The 16,999-nt window shown below is 38.3% G+C and overlaps 1 long non-coding RNA gene across 1 annotated transcript in view; it reads left to right on the plus strand.

Annotated features, from left to right (window-relative positions):
• Positions 1-13,852: 13,852 nt before the first annotated feature.
• The window catches only part of Gm33811, a 141,972-nt gene continuing 138,825 nt past the window's right edge, over positions 13,853-16,999 (plus strand). Inside the window, exon 1 of the long non-coding RNA XR_381573.2 lies at positions 13,853-13,952. This is a non-coding gene — a long non-coding RNA (predicted gene, 33811). The remainder of the gene's footprint in view (positions 13,953-16,999) is intronic.

A 16,999-nucleotide genomic window follows, 5' to 3' on the forward strand; every position in this document is an offset into this window, starting at 1 on the left:
TATGCAATGGTGTCAGCGTTTGGATGCTGATTATGGGGTGGATCCCTGGCTATGGCAGTCTCTACATGGTCCATCCTTTCATCTCAGCTCCAAACTCCGTCTCTGTAACTCCTTCCATGGGTGTTTTGTTCCCAAATCTAAGGAGGGGCATAGTGTCCACACTTCAATCTTCATTCTCCTTGAGTTTCATGTGTTTAGCAAATTATATCTTATATCTTGGGTATCCTAGGTTTGGGGCTAATATCCACTTATCAGTGAATACATATTGTGTGAGTTTCTTTGTGAATGTGTTACCTCACTCAGGATGATGCCCTCCAGGTCCATCCATTTGGCTAGGAATTTCATAAATTCATTCTTTTTAATAGCTGAGTAGTACTCCATTGTGTAGATGTACCACATTTTCTGTATCCATTCCTCTGTTGAGGGGCATCTAGGTTCTTTCCAGCTTCTGGCTATTATAAATAAGGCTGCTATGAACATAGTGGAGCATGTGTCCTTCTTACCTGTTGGGGCATCTTCTGGATATATGCCCAGGAGAGGTATTGCTGGATCCTCCGGTAGTACTATGTCCAGTTTTCTGAGGAACCGCCAGACTGATTTCCAGAGTGGTTGTACAAGCCTGCACTCCCACCAACAATGGAGGAGTGTTCCTCTTTCTCCACATCCTCGCCAGCATCTGCTGTCACCTGAATTTTTGATCTTAGCCATTCTGACTGGTGTGAGGTGGAATCTCAGGGTTGTTTTGATTTGCATTTCCCTGATGATTAAGGATGTTGAACATTTTTTCAAGTGCTTCTCTGCCATTCGGTATTCCTCAGGTGAGAATTCTTTGTTCAGTTCTGAACCCCATTTTTTAATGGGGTTATTTGATTTTCTGAAGTCCACCTTCTTGAGTTCTTTATATATGTTGGATATTAGTCCCCTATCTGATTTAGGATAGGTAAAGATCCTTTCCCAATCTGTTGGTGGTCTTTTTGTCTTATTGACGGTGTCTTTTGCCTTGCAGAAACTTTGGAGTTTCATTAGGTCCCATTTGTCGATTCTCGATCTTACAGCACAAGCCATTGCTGTTCTGTTCAGGAATTTTTCCCCTGTGCCCATATCTTCAAGGCTTTTCCCCACTTTCTCCTCTATAAGTTTCAGTGTCTCTGGTTTTATGTGAAGTTCCTTGATCCACTTAGATTTGACCTTAGTACAAGGAGATAAGTATGGATCGATTCGCATTCTTCTACACGATAACAACCAGTTGTGCCAGCACCAATTGTTGAAAATGCTGTCTTTCTTCCACTGGATGGTTTTAGCTCCCTTGTCGAAGATCAAGTGACCATAGGTGTGTGGGTTCATTTCTGGATCTTCAATTCTATTCCATTGGTCTACTTGTCTGTCTCTATACCAGTACCATGCAGTTTTTATCACAATTGCTCTGTAGTAAAGCTTTACGTCTGGCATGGTGATTCCGCCAGAAGTTCTTTTATCCTTGAGAAGACTTTTTGCTATCCTAGGTTTTTTGTTATTCCAGACAAATTTGCAAATTGCTCCTTCCAATTCGTTGAAGAATTGAGTTGGAATTTTGATGGGGATTGCATTGAATCTGTAGATTGCTTTTGGCAAGATAGCCATTTTTACAATGTTGATCCTGCCAATCCATGAGCATGGGAGATCTTTCCATCTTCTGAGATCTTCTTTAATTTCTTTCTTCAGAGATTTGAAGTTTTTATCATACAGATCTTTCACCTCCTTAGTTAGAGTCACGCCAAGATATTTTATATTATTTGTGACTATTGAGAAGGGTGTTGTTTCCCTAATTTCTTTCTCAGCCTGTTTATTCTTTGTATAGAGAAAGGCCATTGACTTGTTTGAGTTTATTTTATATCCAGCTACTTCACCGAAGCTGTTTATCAGGTTTAGGAGTTCTCTGGTAGAATTTTTAGGGTCACATATATACTATCATATCATCTGCAAAAAGTGATATTTTGACTTCCTCTTTTCCAATTTGTATCCCCTTGATCTCCTTTTGTTGTCGAATTGCTCTGGCTAATACTTCAAGTACTATGTTGAAAAGGTAGGGAGAAAGTGGGCAACCTTGTCTAGTCCCTGATTTTAGTGGGATTGCTTCCAGCTTCTCTCCATTTACTTTGATGTTGGCTACTGGTTTGCTGTAGATTGCTTTTATCATGTTTAGGTATGGGCCTTGAATTCCTGATCTTTCCAAAACTTTTATCATGAATGGGTGTTGGATCTTGTCAAATGCTTTTTCTGCATCTAACGAGATGATCATGTGGTTTTTGTCTTTGAGTTTGTTTATATAATGGATTACATTGATGGATTTTCGTATATTAAACCATCCCTGCATCCCTGGAATAAAACCTACTTGGTCAGGATGGATGATTTCTTTAATGTGTTCTTGGATTCGGTTAGCAAGAATTTTATTAAGGATTTTTGCATCGATATTCATAAGAGAAATTGGTCTGAAGTTCTCTATCTTTGTTGGATCTTTCTCTGGTTTAGGTATCAGAGTAATAGTGGCTTCATAAAATGAGTTGGGTAGAGTACCTTCTACTTCTATCTTGTGAAATAGTTTGTGCAGAACTGGAATTAGATTTTCTTTGAAGGTCTGATAGAACTCTGCACTAAACCCATCTGGTCCTGGGCTTTTTTTGGCTGGGAGACTATTAATAACTGCTTCTATTTCTTTAGGGGATATGGGACTGTTTAGAAGGTCAACTTGATCCTGATTCAACTTTGGTACCTGGTATCTTTCCAGAAATTTGTCCATTTCGTCCAGGTTTTCCAGTTTTGTTGAGTATAGCCTTTTGTAGAAGGATCTGATGGTGTTTTCGATTTCTTCAGGATCTGTTGTTATGTCTCCCTTTTCATTTCTGATTTTGTTGATTAGGATTTTGTCCCTTTGCCCTTTAGTGAGTCTAGCTAAGGGTTTATCTATCTTGTTGATTTTCTCAAAGAACCAACTCCTCGTTTGGTTAATTCTTTGAATAGTTCTTCTTATTTCCACTTGGTTAATTTCACCCCTGAGTTTGATTATTTCCTGCCGTCTACTCCTCTTGGGTGAATTTGCTTCCTTTTTTTCTAGAGCTTTTAGATGTGTTGTCAAGCTGCTAGTATGTGCTCTCTCCCGTTTCTTCTTGGAGGTACTCAGAGCTATGAGTTTCCCTCTTAGAAATGCTTTCATTGTGTCCCAAAGGTTTGGGTACGTTGTGGCTTCATTTTCATTAAACTCTAAAAAGTCTTTAATTTCTTTCTTTATTCCTTCCTTGACCAAGGTATCATTGAGAAGAGTGTTGTTCAGTTTCCACGTGAATGTTGGCTTTCCATTATTTATGTTGTTATTGAAGATCAGTCTTAGGCCATGGTGGTCTGATAGGATACATGGGACAATTTCAATATTTTTGTATCTGTTGAGGCCTGTTTTGTGACCAATTATATGGTCAATTTTGGAGAAGGTCCCATGAGGTGCTGAGAAGAAGGTATATCCTTTTGTTTTAGGATTAAATATTCTGTAGATATCTGTCAGGTCCATTTGTTTCATAACTTCTGTTAGTTTCACTGTGTCCCTGTTTAGTTTCTGTTTCCACGATCTGTCCATTGATGAAAGTGGTGTGTTGAGGTCTCCCACTATTATTGTGTGAGGTGCAATGTGTGCTTTGAGCTTTACTAAAGTGTCTTTAATGAATGTGGCTGCCCTTGCATTTGGAGCGTAGATATTCAGAATTGAGAGTTCCTCTTGGAGGATTTTACCTTTGATGAGTATGAAGTGTCCCTCCTTGTCTTTTTTGATAACTTTGGGTTGGAAGTCGATTTTATCCGATATTAGAATGGCTACTCCAGCCTGTTTCTTCAGACCATTTGCTTGGAAAATTGTTTTCCAGCCTTTCACTCTGAGGTAGTGTCTGTCTTTTTCCCTGAGATGGGTTTCCTGTAAGCAGCAGAATGTTGGGTCCTGTTTGTGTAGCCAGTCTGTTAGTCTATGTCTTTTTATTGGGGAATTGAGTCTATTGATATTAAGAGATATTAAGGAAAGGTAATTGTTGCTTCCGGTTATTTTTGTTGTTAAAGTTGGCATTCTGTTCTTGTGGCTGTCTTCTTTTAGGTTTGTTGAGGGATTATCTTCTTGTTTTTTCTAGGGCGTGGTTCCCGTCCTTGTATTGGTTTTTTTCTGTTATTATCCTTTGAAGGGCTGGATTCGTGGAGAGATAATGGGTGAATTTAGTTTTGTCGTGGAATACTTTGGTTTCTCCATCTATGGTAATTGATAGTTTGGCTGGGTATAGTAGCCTGGGCTGGCATTTGTGTTCTCTTAGTGTCTGTATAACATCTGTCCAGGCTCTTCTGGCTTTCATAGTCTCTGGTGAAAAATCTGGTGTAATTCTGATAGGCTTGCCTTTATATGTTACTTGACCTTTTTCCCTTACTGCTTTTAGTATTCTATCTTTATTTAGTGCATTTGGTGTTCTGATTATTATGTGTCGGGAGGAATTTCTTTTCTGGTCCAGTCTATTTGGAGTTCTGTAGGCATCTTGTATGTTCATGGGCATCTCTTTCTTTAGATTTGGGAAGTTTTCTTCAATAATTTTGTTGAAGATGTTTGCTGGTCCTTTGAGTTGAAAATCTTCATTCTCATCCACTCCTATTATCCGTAGGTTTGATCTTCTCATTGTGTCCTGGATTTCCTGGATGTTTTGAGTTAGGATCTTTTTGCATTTTCCATTTTCTTTGATTGTTGTGCCGATGTTCTCTATGGAGTCTTCTGCACCTGAGATTCTCTCTTCCATCTCTTGTATTCTGTTGCTGATGCTGGCATCTATGGTTCCAGATTTCTTTCCTAGGGTTTCTATCTCCAGCGTCGCCTCACTTTGGGTTTTCTTTATTGTGTCTACTTCCCTTTTTAGGTCTAGTATGGTTTTGTTCATTTCCATCACCTGTTTGGATGTGTTTTCCTGTTTTTCTATAAGGACTTCTACCTGTTTGGTTGTGTTTTCCTGTTTTTCTTTAAGGACTTGTAACTCTTTAGCAGTGTTTTCCTGTTTTTCTTTAAGGACTTGTAACTCTTTAGCAGTGTTCTCCTGTATTTCTTTAAGTGAGTTATTGAATTCCTTCTTTATGTCCTCTACCATCATCATGAGATATGCTTTTAAATCCAGGTCTACCTTTTCAGGTGTGTTAGGGTGTCCTGGATTGGGCGAAGTGGGCGTTCTGGGTTCTGATGATGGTGAGTGGTCCTGGCTTCTGTTAGTAGGATTCTTATGTTTACCTTTCGCCATCTGGCAATCTCTGGAGTTAGTTGTTATAGTTGTCTTTGTTAAGAGATTGTTCCTCTGTTGATTTTGTTACCCTCTATCAGCAGGCGTGGGAGACAAGCTCTCTTCTCTGAGTTTCAGTGGTCAGAGCAGTCTCTGTAGGCAAGCTCTCCTCTTTCAGGGAAGGTGTACAGTTATCAGGGTGTTTGGACCTCCTCCTGGCTGAAGGTGAAGGCCCAAAACAGGATCTTTCCCAGAAGCTGTGTTGCTTTGGCCAGGAAGGTGGCCAGTTGTCTGGAGTCGAAGATGTCGCCGCCTGAGAAGCTCTGTGGCTCTTGTCCGGAAGGAGGCCGGCCGTCTGGAGCTGAGGATGGCGCTGCCTCAGAAGCTCTGTGGCTCTTGCCGGGAAGGTGGCTGGTTGTCTGGAGCTGAAGATGGCGCTGCCCAGAAGCTCTGCGACTCTCGCCCATCCTAGAAACGGCTGGCACTCTGTATTCCACACGGTCACCCGTGCAGCCTGCCCTCCGCGGAGTCCCGGAGCCAAGAAGGCTCCCGCCGGCGCCTGTGCCACAAACCTCTCAGGCCTGGCAGACCCCCGTGCTCTCACCAGGAAGGTGGCCGGCTATCTGGAGCTGAAGATGGCGCCGCCCAGAAGCTCTGCGACTCTTGCCCGTCCCAGAAACGGCTGGCACTCTGTATTCCACACGGTCACCCGTGCAGCCTGCCCTCCGCGGAGTCCCGGAGCCAAGAAGGCTCCCGCCGGCGCCTGTGCCACAAACCTCTCAGGCCAGGCAGACCCCCGTGCTCTCACCAGGAAGGTGGCCGGCTGTCTGGAGCTGAAGATGGTGCCGCCCAGAATTAGCCACTATTCTTAATATTAATTTGATATCTTGAGTTAGTCCCAAAGCATGCCTGTAGTTAGGAAATGGTCTGAAGAATAGTATGGGCTCTGCCCTCACTGATTTTGTGAAATTGATCAAGCATTTTAATCTGTGTTTCTATCAAACCTATTCTTCATTTGTGAAATGAAGATAATTAATAATAGAATAAAACTTGGTGATATCTGATTAGGAATTGATGACATTTATGTACAACATCAAAAATACTTGAGTTGCATGATGACCAAGTTTATTGTCTCAGTCATTTATATACCTATTGGATTCTACATTACTTCCATAGAAAAACAGTGAACTTCTTGTGGTAGAACCCTTGATGGTTCTTTCAGGTCTGAAGGCCAAAATTATTTCTGTAATAATACCTAGATGTTCTTGTCTTCTTCCCACTGACTTTGAAGATGATGCAGAAAAGAAAGTTGAGGACACTGTAGTTTTAATGGTGGATCTGCACAGCTGCCAAGGATTCCAGTAGACTTTGAGGTATATCCTTCACCACCTATCCTATACACATAGTAGTATAAATTTAAGTGAATTAGAGGGAAATATTTTCCTGAATCCTAAGAATTAATTTCTCACAGTAAATTATGATATTGCCCACAAAAAATAAAAGTTCTTTAGCAACTCTGGTGATATTTTTGTTTTGTTTTGTTGTTGTTGTTGTTTTCTTGCTGTATATATTTTTTAATTAGGTATTTTCTTCATTTACATTTCAAATGCTATCCCAAAAGTCCCCCATACCCTCCCCTCTTATTCCCCTACCCACCCTCTCACACTTCTTGGCCCCGGTGTTCCCCTGTACTGAGGCATATAAAATTTGCAAGACCAGGGGGCCGCTCTTCCCAATGATGGCCAACTAGGCCATGTTCTGCTACATATGCAGCTAGAGACATGAGCTCTGGGTGTACTGATTAATTCATATTGTTGTTCTACCTATAGGATTGCAGACACCTTTAGATCCTTGGGTACTTTCTCTGGCTCCTCCATTGGGGGTCCTGTGGTCCATCCAATAGCTGACTGTGAGCATCCACTTCTGTGTTTGCCAGACTCCGGCATAGCCTCACAAGAGACAGCTATAACAGGGTCACCCATGGAAGGAATTACAAAAACAAAGTTTGGAGCTGGGACAAAAGGATGGACCATCTAGAGACTGCTGCACCTGGAGATCCATCCCATAATCAGCCTCCAAATGCAGACACCATTGCATATGCCAGCAAGATTTTGCTGAAAGGACTCTGGTGATTTTTAAAAGTAAGAATATAGAGCAGTGGATGTTGTGAATGAAACACACATCTAAAGCTTAAAAGTTAACATCCACATATAAGAGAAAATACATAGTGTTTGTAAGAGACATGGAAGAGACCTTTCAATGAAAGGAAAATAGAATTAATGTGAAGAAAGGATAAAGGATAAAGTAGAATAAATGAAGACAGAAACAGGGAGGGTGTTGAGAGCAGAGTAGAACAGGGTAGAGGAGGGCATATGAGGAAGAGTAACTAACACTAAAGCCTCTTGAAAAGCCACATGGAAACCTGCTCCTGCAGAAGCTTCCTAAAATATATACATGGAAAACATAATTTAAATGGAGTGACTGTACAATGGGAGTAACAGTGACCCAATTTGACATCATATGCCACCATTATACCTCCAGGATCAAGAAAGAGTTATATCTTCTTAAGTCATTAGGAAAGGGGAACCACAGACACCTGTATTAACAATAGCACAGGCTATTGTTAAAGTTATCTTTTATCCTTCCCATCCTGAAGATAAAGACCCCATTGACGAATATATCACATATTTATGGCATAAATTATGGAGAAATCAAGCTGGTGCCCATTTAGTAATTGTATCCCAACTGACAAGGATTCATAGTACTAGATGGTGCTGTGCATGCTACCTGAGGAAAAAGTCATCATCAATTTCACCCAGGTCCAAACCCTAGGAACTACAACAGTGACTTCTCTGAATGATAATATGATTGGCACAATAGTGACACACATGTTATTAGAGAAACCAATCACCTTTTGAATGAATGTATTACCTGACTCATGAGATGGAGCCCATAAATGAGACTGCCTAAGTGACCATGAACCTGAGACTAGATAGTACATGAGCCTTAGGGAAAAACCTACTACAATTATTTGTTAAGTGAACATAGGAATAAAATGATTTCCAATATCACATTACTATACTGTAAATCAGTGTATCATTGAATCCACATCAGAGAAGTTTTTTTCTTGCAGTAGTTGGTAATTAACAGAGTTATAGAACTGGAAAACAAGCAAAATTAAGAGACACCTGCACATTTATCCATAATTCCTTTTCTCAAAGCTCAGGTAATCTATGTAGAAGAAGTGGGAAGATTGTAAAAGCCAAAGATAGTGGACAACTCCAAAGAAACGGTGTCTTTCATATACAGTAGTACTGATAAACATATACTCATATGAACTGACAAGACTTGTATAGGTTCAATCAAGACAAAAATCCTAACATGGAAAAGGGAGAGTGAACACAAAGTCGCACTCCTATTCAAAAAGCTATTTGTAATTGACAATTACTGGGAAAGGCAAAATTACTTTTTTCCCCCAATGGACTAACATTGGGTATATAAACCACACACCAAGGTAGACCACACATTTCATAGTTGACCAAACAAAGTGGACTCCATGGGGTCATGGGGTTATGGGTTTTTTGCTAGCATTTTCACTTCATATTCTCTCTCTCTCTCTCTCTCTCTCTCCCTCTCTCTCTCTCTCTCTCTCTCTGTGTGTGTGTGTGTGTGTGTTAGTAATAGAAGACACAGTCACACACAAAGAGGAGAGAGAGAGAGAGAGAGAGAGAGAGAGAGAGAGAGAGAAGCTGAGAGGTTAAGAAGAGGATAATCTAGGCAGAAATAAGAAGTTGTGCGAGGGAAAAATACATAACAAAATATAAAGTTTAAAAAAGTAGGCCAGAAAAGGTAAGGCTATATTCTAGGTCAGATTTTTTACAAACTGTAGTCTTAAGAAAATATCATTGTAAACATTGAAATTGCTTTAAATTTTTTTAACTTCTCTACCCAGTGATCTGGCAGTTGGAGACAGCAAATGTAAATTTCAAATGTACTCTTTCACTATAAATAACAGTACTGCTATAGTTTCCATGCTGTGTAGATCAATGATAATTAAAGATTATTGTGGGTACTTTTCTTTCAATATGTTTAATATGTAACTCCATTTTATTCCCATAAGAAATTGATAATTTCTATACTAAATTGAATCAATTATTTTTAAAGACAAATTCTCATCATTATCTTTCCTCCCAATTGTGTATTCTCAGCTCAGTTGACCTATGCATAACTGTATTTGTAAATACATCACAATGATATATTGTCTGAAGGAAATAAAAGAAGAAAAAAAAACAGAGGAAAGACTCAGAAGCTTGGGAAACTATCTTTTATAGATTTATTTATTTTGTATTTTTTTTTTTAGTTTCAAAGAAAAAATAATTAAAATATAAGTACATGTATGGGTGGGAGGAACTGGGAGGAGTAAGGGGGAATTATTACCATAGGAGTAAATAATCTATTTCAGTATAAGGTGAAATAAAATTACATCATCTTCTTCCCCTTCTCTTTCCTCCCCTCTTTCTCTTTCCTTATCTACCTCTCCTGTGTTTCACATACAAGTGTGTGTGCAACCAGCTGAGTTCATATGGTGCTGCTTGTGTATATATTTGGGGACAATTGATCACTTTAAAACGGAGAACCATCTAGGCTGTTCATTCTAGGGAAAACTAATCTCTCTTTCTCAGCAGATTTCAGATATTGCCTTCATCTGGGGGTAAGCCCTCCCCCTTCGAGTTTTTTTCATTCATTCTGGTATGTCATTTGGGACAGTCAACCTTTAGATATTGTTTAAGCAGTCATATTGTTGAGATTGCATGAATGTAGTTTTCCTTTTAGACCCAGAGGCCTGCAGACTCCTCCATCTTCTGGTTTTACCAGTCTTTTCTCTCCTGCTTCACTGATGTTCCTTGAGCCTTTGTTTCAAGAGTTGTGTTGTAGGAGTACCAGTTGGGGATGGACAATATTATAGTCAATGATTCTTTGCACTTGGACTAGTGCTATTTTGCGATGGTATGGTGATTTGAATGAGAATGGTTTCCATAGGCTAATGTATTGGAATAGTTGGTAGAAAAGTTTGGGACAGACTTGAAGAAGGCATATCACTGAGAAGTGATATTTCAAAAGACTCATCACACTATCTTCCTCAGTGCCCCCAACTTGCAGATGAAGGTGTGAACTCTCATCTGTTGCTACTGCTAGGACACTGCTCCTTCTGTCATGGACTTTAACCCTCTGAAAATGTAGCCTGAATTGAACACTTTTTTTCTTAAGTGGTTTTTATCAGGGTGTTTTATCACACCAATAGAAAAGTAAGGCAGAGTGTAGGACTATTGAGCATTTTCTTCACTTGGTTGCTTACATTAAATCTTCCAGTATTACAAAAGCTGCTCCACACAAAAGACACTTCTGGATGAAATACGGATTTACTCCTTTGAGTGCTGTGTCTGAAATGAATGGTGTAATTATTAATAGGAACTTGCTTTCAACATCTGGGATGAAATAACAATAGCCTATGTTGTTTGGAAAGTCTCTTGTGCTTCTCCAATGAATAAGTCAAAAGGATGTTTCTCATGCCTAGTACTGTGGTTTTTGTTAGATGGTTTATGGCTCTCGGTGAGAATATTAAAGCCTCAGGTGGCATGATTTCATGTGTGTGTGTGTGTGTGTGTGTGTGTGTGTGTGTGTGTGTGTATCCTTATACATTGCATGTAATTTATATGTAAGTATAGAATAATATGACTCCTTATGGCCTCATAAATCATCTTTAGTGTTATTTGTCCCCCTCACACCTTCTAGCCCTCTCCTTTATTAACTTCCCTCTATTCTCCCCAAGAAGTCCCTCATTTTAAAAAGAATATGTTTTGCCTGCATACATGCCCTCATGCACAAACATGCAGTACCTGTGGAAGTAAAAGAGGACAATGTCAGTACTAAGACTTGAACCTGGATAAAACACTAGAGGAGCATCTGGTGTTCTTAGCCACTGACAAATCTCTCCAGCCCTGGGATGCTGTGATGGTTTGAATAAAAATGGTCACCATAGTCCTATTAGGAGATATGACCTTGTTGAAGTAGATGTGGCTTTCTTGGAGGAAGTATGCCACTGTAGAGATGGGATTTGATGTCTCATATTCTAAAGTCAGGACCAGTGTCTCATTCTCTTCCTACTGCCTGCCAATCCTGATGTAGAACTGTCTGCTATTTCTCCAGGGTCATGTCTGCCTGTGTGCCATGATGGTTTCCTCCATGATGATGATGCACTAAACCTCTGAACTGGAAGCCATCCTAAATCAAATGTTTTCTAATAAAAATTGTAATGGTCATGATGTCTCTTCACAGCAAGAGAAACCATGACTAAGGTAGATATTGATGTTCATGAGCATGATCTTGTACTCTGGATATGTTATCCAAACTGTTGACATTCTGGTGGGATACAAATCTAATGCTTCTGAGAGATTTTTCTCAGTTTTCTGGAATAAACTCTACCCTCTCTGTTTCTTCCACGTTAGATGCTGTCTCAAGAAGAACAGGTTATTTTTAAGATAAAATGGTGTGAGTGTTTAAGACTCTCTAATCAAGTAAACCAGCACCTTTGTTATTTTCAGTCTTATAATTACAGTTTGAGAATGATGCTCAAGGCCATGTATGCTCTTTCATAAAATGAAATACATGGCAGATCCTTATTGATGTTATTGCTACAAAAAATCTATAAAAATAACATTCACAACTATTTAAGCTGTTATTTCACAGCTATTTCTAAGTTTTATTAACCTAAGATTAGGTATTTCTATATCCGCAAAATACCGTTTCAATGTCTCTGGCCATTGTCTCAAGATGTTATTCTCTTTGTGGGCACAGACGTCTTTGATTTTACTACACAATATATATTCAACTCCTCTGAGCATATATAATCTGGAATTTGATAAATGTTCTCTTAATATTCTTTCTCAAGTAACAGCAAAAATCTAAACAGAGAATAAGGTCACTGAGAGGAGAACCCACTGACACTTTACAAGAATTTCTACCAGACTATAAGGGGCACATACTATACACATAAGGAAAATTCAATTAGCAAGTCGTTTCTACTCCACTTAACCTAAACTCTATCAGACATTGTCAAATGCTTTGGTGAGCTCATTTGATGGGTTTCTTTGGGTTTGTTTACTCCTATAAATTTAAGAGAAGATTTAAATTTATCATTTATCAAGGCAGGGTAAATGTTTGTGAGAGAAGGTCAATTCAATGCTGTGAGTTCACTGGGAGAAAAGAGGCTCTATTTCTTCAATTATCAAAATTACAAAATAATTAAAATTGGATTATCCTAATCCTTCTGTGACTACTTTTTTTATGTAACATTTAGCTTTCTTTATTTTTCTAGATTAGGATAATTTTTTTTTCTGTGACTACTTAAAAAGAAATAAACAAGGTAAATGATTCCACAGTACAAGAAAGTCAAGCTAATATAACATGATGTGTTTTTTCCTTCTTTCTGTAATAAGAGGAACTCTCTTTTTGTGAATGGGGGAAAATGAAGGAAAGAGAGCAGATATAAGGGATTAAATAGAGCACCACACCAGCTCTTCATTGTTTTTTATCTGTCTGTTGCTCATCCTTTTATTAACAGGTCAATGACAACTTATGTATACTCATGAATAGAGAGACACAAACATTTTAGAATGTGAGCCTGATGTCAGATCATGCAAAGATCAGGGAGGCAGGCCTTATAAGCAGAGAACTGAATAGATACTTTAACTACTGAAGGGTACTCTAGATTTGAAGGTTGAAGTCCTGATGCATTTTTCCTGGTCCACTTAATTGCATCATTTAAGCTTGATGAAAATGACCTCACAATGGCAGTCATTTTCATGAAAATATTAGGAAATGTTGGAAAGCAACTGAGAATAGTAGGAAGGCGAGCACTTAATGGGCTGGACTACAATCAAGACACTGGGTTAGGGGTGTGGGAGGGAGCATTGCAGTGCAGAATCCAAGGCAATTACAAACAATCTCTCTCCTTCCAGGTTCAGGAGCCCAAAAGCCCCTTCACACCAGACTAAGGATGCCAGGGAAAATCAATAAGCTATTGAATCAAGTTCTCTGGGGGAGAACACAGTGTATTTTGTAATTTCAAAATAGCTCTTTTATTAGAGAGCTGAAGAGGGGATAGCAGACATTGTATTTCTATGAAATACCAGTCAGGCAACATTCAGATCTGTTTTAAAATTAATAGAGTTTCAATCTTTTTTTTTAATATTTGTGCAATAGATTGAGTTGTGATGCCTGCTAACTCTGTTTTCATTTTGATTTAATAAGTGCTTATTAAGAACATTTTTTAACTGTGTCATCAGTGCTGCTCTCTGTCCTCTGGACACTACATTAAGTATAAAATGGATTGCAAGAAAGATACATAAATAGATCTTTAATTTTCCTAAGTGAATCACGTGTGTATAAGAAATAAACGTTGTGGTGTCAGGCATGAGAACTAGAGGAAGGATTGTTCCTGCTAAGGTTTAGTTGTCAAAATCCACAGTATACAGGCTGACAGCTTTTGAAATACATAAACTGTTTCTCTCTCTCTCCTGTTTCCATAGTAACAGAGTGCACAAAGCCTTAGTTTTTGCACATACATAGAGAGAAAAATATGGGAATGGAGTCTGGAATTGTCTGGGACAAAAGAAAAATGAAGACTACAGAAAAGTAAGCATCTATCTTTTTCAAGAAACTCATTCATAACTCCTTGAAGTTTTTATTCAAAGTATGTCTTTAAAACCAGGTTGGGTGGCTTAGAGAAGTTCTCTCAGGACCTGAACAATCGGTGCATCCATGCCTCCCCTGACAAGCTTCGGCATCAGTGCAAACAGCTTCTGGTCACCTTGGTTTTGAGAAGTTTCATTAAGGCTCCCTGCTTCAAGGCATTCCTGGTATTGACTTCCTTGATCAGCTAATGCCTCTTTACCAGACTTCAGGTTGATTGTTAAGATCTCCGATCTTCCTATTTCCTCCTTCAGTTCACTGACTTAAAAATCCAGTGAGAATATTTAAAGTCTAACAAATAGTAGGAAAACATGTGTTTCTGTTAAGGAAGACTGTCATGATACTGGACACAAAGACTAGTCAAGCATTCCCCGCCTGGCCTGGCTTTCATAGAAGATTCCAGTAGGCAACATTAGTTAGTTAACTGAGTGACAAGCTTTCTGAATAGGGGTGTTACTTAATGCCTATATAATCTTTTAGAGGTATCTTTCTCTTTAATATGCATGCATAATCATTTCTCTGAGTTTGTGTTTAATGTCACGTTCCATTGAGATGGACATATATATAAAAACATATATTCAATGCAATATTTTCTTTATCAAACAGTCCTTTTTACTGACATAAGAAAAAAATATTGGGGTTGTGAGTTGGCTCAATGGGTGAAAGTTATTTTTAAACAAGTTTGATGACCTGAGTTTAATCCCTAAAACCAAGATGGTTGAAAGGCTGGGTTGACTGCTAACGTTTGTCTTCTGACCACCACACATCTCACACACACACACACACACACACACACACACACACACAAAGACAGACAGACAGACAGACAGACAGACAGACATGCAAGTATAATTTTGGAAAAAAATATAATTCAATTAGGAATACATTTTTCATTTTAAAAAATCAGACTTTATTTTTTGGTTGTATCTTAAAATGGAAGATGAAAACTGGAATGAGAATACTGGAATCTTAGGATAAAGTCATGGGACATAGGGATCACAAGCTCCAAGCTCCTCATAGATTTAGGGTCTCCAGAACATGGTACTTTGTAAGCTCTTTGTTAGCCACTTGGCAGCAATTTTAATAAAGGAAAATGTGTACCCCTATGCTTGCTTACAGCCCCCTCACTGGGGAAGACTATTTTACCTGTTTACTTAGAGCAGAGTCCGGCCAATGCTGCCAAGTCATCTATACCAAGAATCTGAGTTTGTTTTGCTTGAGTAATACTGGAGCAAGAAGCAAATTGCTGATCTTCCCTAGGGGAGAAAGGTGCATATTATCCTGTAAACGGGAATTTTAACCAATGTTCCTCAATCTTGGCATTTTGTACAGAATTCCCAAGGGATATTTTGAAATTCAGGACATGCCCTAAATACCTAATGACAAGATAAACTAGATTAAATTGGATGAAACCATTACTTCATGTTAGTAAATAATAAACCTTTTAAAGAAGCCAATGATTGAAAACATATTTAAACCAATAGACTACAGTGACTCCTGTGGGGGCTTTTTGGTTTAATTGGGAAAAAATAAACCATGTTTTTCAAAGTTACCAAACCATACATTGGCATGCTAGTCCACAAAGAAAATTACTGGGTTAAGAAAAAAGACAGTTAAATACAAAGAAAATCAACACAAAATCCAAATTCTTCTTAACTAGCTGTTGTTCTAATAAAAAACTTCAGATATTCTCAGGTTTTATAACATTGAAGTCTTGTTACCATTTGATTTGTCAAATTAATTTCTGCTGGAGATGGGCATTGTCTATATTAACCATTCTTTAAATGTCCTTTTATGGCCCCTCTTTCTGTTTCTCTTGCCAAAAATTCACAAAAAGAAAAATGTGTCCTTTGGTTGACCCCTCACTTGTCAATGCCTGAAATTGTCTTACATCTCTTGTATTTAAAAAAGGATCCCATAGCACTCTTTCCTATGAATACTGACAAAACAGTTATATCTGGCCCTACTCTTTAAGACATAAACTCAGCTCTGGTTGTCTAGGAGCCTCATGTTCTCACAGTGGGCGTGTGACTGCACCTATCAATCCAATGGCAGTCACTTAGGAGCAGAAATATTACATATAAAAATATAAATGCCTGATAGTATTTCAGTAATTTACTAGCTAATAATGCAATTAGGGGTTTCTATATTTTATTCATTAGATCCATTGCTTAATTAAATTTTTATACAGATTTTTATATTTTCCCAAATTTTTGTATCATCTAATCATATAGTTAATTTTTTACTTCCTCTATCAATACTCTTATCACACATTATAATAAAGCCCATAAATGTATATAATCCTTTATTAGCTTCTATTTCAACTAACAACTTAGATGGTTTGTGTCTTTCGTCCTGAAATGTGAGATATCTTTCTGTGAATCTCTGATTAAGATAAATTTCTGGATGTGTATCTTGAGAAGTTTTAGGTTTCTGCTGCTCCTAACGACTCTTTGTTTCACAAAGTGCACTCTTCTGTATATCTTCTTTGTTTTTACTTATTGTGATGGCTATTTTTCGTTGTCAACTTGACTATATAGTGAATGAATTATAGTACAGAAATGGAAGGTACTCCAGTAATCTGGATCATGAGGCAGGAAGACAACATATGCCTTTTATCTGGATCTTGATCCTGGAAGACACAGTTTTTGTTGTTGTTGTTGCTGTTGGTTTTTTTTTTTGTTTTGTTTTTTTTTTTGTTTTTTTTTTTTTTGTTTTTTGTTTTTGTTTTTCATCTAGATCTTGAGGAAAACTGACACATACACTTTTAATACAAATTGATACATGCTTTAATCCAGATCTGGAGGCTCTACTTTAATCTGGACCAGACCTTCTGCTGAAGGCGTTTATAAAGACAATGGAAGAAGAATGCTATTAGCTCTTTGACTGCTTGCACTTACTTTGCCAGCACATCCGTTAGAGTAAACTTCTTTGAGATTTCAACTTATGCAGAAAACCAACTGAGACACTCAGCTTTGTGGGACTAAGTA

This window comes from Mus musculus, chromosome 12, assembly GCF_000001635.26.
Source record: "Mus musculus strain C57BL/6J chromosome 12, GRCm38.p6 C57BL/6J".
Taxonomy (NCBI): domain Eukaryota; kingdom Metazoa; phylum Chordata; class Mammalia; order Rodentia; family Muridae; genus Mus; species Mus musculus.